This window comes from Austrofundulus limnaeus, unplaced genomic scaffold (genome assembly GCF_001266775.1).
Source record: "Austrofundulus limnaeus strain Quisiro unplaced genomic scaffold, Austrofundulus_limnaeus-1.0 Scaffold58, whole genome shotgun sequence".
NCBI classification, from domain to species: domain Eukaryota; kingdom Metazoa; phylum Chordata; class Actinopteri; order Cyprinodontiformes; family Rivulidae; genus Austrofundulus; species Austrofundulus limnaeus.
Genome location: NW_013952460.1, coordinates 535,590 through 539,179, shown reverse-complemented (window position 1 = coordinate 539,179; position 3,590 = coordinate 535,590).

The window sequence follows — 3,590 nt, the reverse complement described above, 5'->3', positions numbered from 1 at the left end:
CCCCTGGGCAGTTGCCCAATTGCCCATATGGTTAATCCGGCCATGCACCTAGGCTGCATTTTTGAGCGCAGGTCCACTGAGAAACTTGCTGTTTCAGCAACATTTAATTTAAAAACTGTATTTTTGAGGTTAAAAAATGTTCAGAATTAATTTAAGTAAATTACAAGTTTAAAGGGGCATAGACATTTCTCTGTTTTGTATCGAAAAAATATCGAGCCGTAAGACTAAAGTATCGAACTGAACCGAATCGTGAATTTTCTGTATCACTGCACCCCTAATAAATAAATATATAAAGATGTCAGTAACCACTTAAATTTGTTGCTCCTACTTGAGAGAAAATTAATTTATACCTGAGCAGAAAGGCATTTTAATTCATTATAACTAAAGTTATTCCTGAAGGGGAAAAAGCCTCAGATTTAGGCTTCAAAAAAAAAAACAAAAAAAAAAACTCTGTCCTCTCAGGCAAACATGCAAGTTCCTTTTATCAAGCTTCTGAAAATGAGTGACATTCTGGTCGATGTTGGATCATATGATCCCAGATGAAATCGTGTTTCGGTGTGGGGTTGTTGATGCATGGCTGCTCAAAACATCTTCAGGGTAAGCAGGGTATTAAGGTTGGATCATTGGATGCACAGATAGGAGGAAAGCTGTAGGGCTGTCTTGGATATAATTTATAAGGTGATAACACACTGGATTATTTGAAGGTTTTGAATTTTGCAGTTATCGTCTTAATATTTGTGTTCTTTAGAGCACTGCTCACAGGTGAACAGAGACGATGGTTCTCCAGGTGTTCTGAAGGTTTTTCAGATATTATTTCGTGGACATTGGCTCCTGCTTCACATGTTCTTGGTCATGTTGTAATTGTTCAGAAGAATGTCTGTTAACCATTTAAACAATGATCTATGAATTATTTAAGCTTTCATCTACAAGTAGTAAAAAAAAGTTCCACATAGTTTGTGAATTACTTTTTATAAGAGAAACAACAAGTTTTATATGTTTATAAGTATTATCTTTCAATTGGATAAAAGACTAATATACTGTCAAACACTGTCATCTTTGTGGAATTCTTCATGGATGTTACTAAAGGTATTGATTCCAACTTCTGAGTTGCAGAGAGGTGAAGTCTTGTCTTAAGTTTTGAACATGTTCAAACAATTGGTGCAGCAAATTTCCTCTGATCTCAAACTTATCTGAAGAAAACTGTGAAAGACTCTCAGAAAAAGCATTCATCATAGAATATTAGTCCTCTGAGAATAGTTGCTGCTCTAAGTTCAGATATAATCACTGCCTCCTATTTATTCACTGATGCACTTTGTGTGAATTACCTCCTCGTGTCTCAGCTTTATGCTTAATCGCCTCAACTCATTTTTACATAACAATAAAAACCATTAGCAGGTGCGGTGGTGGGAACATAGACTATTTCTCCCCCATGGTGTCTTATATTAGTTTAGTGTCAAATTTGCAGTCTTAATTTATGAAAGGTATAGAGCTTTATACATTTTGTCTTTATTTAAATGAATGTTTGAGGAGGTTTTGTATTGTGCTATAGTAGAAAGCTGCATCCTCTTACCATCAATATATCAGTCTTTGTGGAAGCTGAACAAGAAGAGATCCACTGGGACTTCTGCTTGTCTTTAAAAGGATGGCTTAATTTACTTGAAAGTGGCATGTAGCTGATGACCTTTGACCATCTTCATCAACATGAATGGAGATGGATGTTAAGAAGATGGTCCGAGAGATCTTTGTAAATTCTATGTTTGCCTCAGATAACAGCTTTGCAAAATCACAATCATAGCTGCAAATTGCATGCAAGCTGCTGGTTTTGTATTTGTTAGCAGCTTTAAAAGTCAGTGATACGTTAGTTGCAGATCAGATCGTGGAGCTTTTTGTTTGGATTTTGATTAAGCATTCGTCAACATGAATTTGGGGCAAAATGAATGACTTCAATCCACATAGAAATTTGGGGACTTTTCAAAACGAAGATTATTTTTTAGACACCTTTTTTTTTCTCTCTAATGTGCAAATCTTTTATGTCCTCTGTCACAATAACCTGAAATGGGTAGCATGACCCTTGGATTTGAAGAATACAGCAGCAAATAAGTAAAAGAAAATGCTACCCATTGCACATTTTTAGCTGTCACTTTATTTCTCAGCAGAGCCATATTGATGTGGAATTTCTTGGGATCTTGCTCATTTCTATGCAGATTTAGTTGCCGCCCTCGTGTCCTGTCACCTCTTCCTGTCGCCCTTTTCACCCGCTCTTCCCCACTCCTGAGCATTGTCATCTGCAGCAGATCCAGCTTTGTCATTCCAGTGTTAACAGTCAGGCAAGCTGACAGCCGCCCACTGTTTACCCATCAGGCTTTTTGCCATGTCGGGATGCAGGCTTTAAGAAAAGAGGTACAACTTTAAGCTTCATCAACATGCACAGCCAACAGCAACCCTCCCCTTTGGCAGCGAGCATGAGTGGGTGAAGGAAAATGAGGATGCACGGATGACACAGTGGCACACGAGTGTCACATCATCCATCAGTCTGTCACACACTGTCGCCCAGCTTCTCCCACAGAGGCTGTCGATCTGTAAACAAGAGAATGAAACACCAAGCTTCCTGGGGCAGACGGTGAGGCCTGAGCTAGCCTTTCCTGTATGACTCACTCTCTGGTAGAGGGCAGATTTTCCCAAAATGGGTTTGATCCACATAGCCAGGTGCTGATGACTAACAACTCTGCTGCAAACTGCTTGGGAGCGACTGGCTGTTTTAGGAGTGTTACAGTAATCAGAGGCTTGGCGCCATTTCCTAATCAAGAAGTACCTAGAAGAAACTTCTTCTGCTTCAGTATTTTGGCAAGACTAGTCCTAGTAGTTTGTTGGATTTGGACATTTTTAAATATTTTATTACGTGTTATCCGTTCTGCATGATTGCTAATTGTAGTTTTTACGGCCTTTTACAGGTTTACAGTTGCTAAATGTTATTTTTATGGTACGATTTTTGTGAAAGGATCTGTAGTTGTTGCTAAAATCCAGGTTTCTCCAAAGCAATTATTTGACGATGGCTCCAGTAACCCTTTTATCACTCACTGAACCAAGCAGTAATCAGCTATCTGCTGTGTGTCGGAAGACTGGGGGAAGGGACTCACTCAGTCCTTTATTGGCCCTCTAATTATTTTCCACGTCACATGATTAATATTGTCACTTTGATTTAGTTCTGAGCCCATTAGATGAAAGAGTCTGTGACAGAGGACATTGCTGGTACAGCAGAGGGTCAGCTGTGTTGCAGGCCTGCCGTATCTGGGCCTTGAAGGCTCCTCTGTCCTTTGGAGCAGGAAGGCTTTGGGCCAGACGGCTGGAGAGGGGCCTGCTGGCTGGGGACGGGACAGGGACCTGACTGGGGCCAAGATTTCCCTGAGCAGAAGTAGCTAGGATACAGCTGGTGTTCAAGCTGTGAACAGAGTGGAGCCCCTCCAAAACCAACTAGCCTGTTTATATCAAGACAAACCAGCAGCACCAGAGCCATGATCAATCTGCAGCTCATATGCAAGAACACAAGCGTTCTTCTTGATAAATTAAGAATATATATATATATATATATA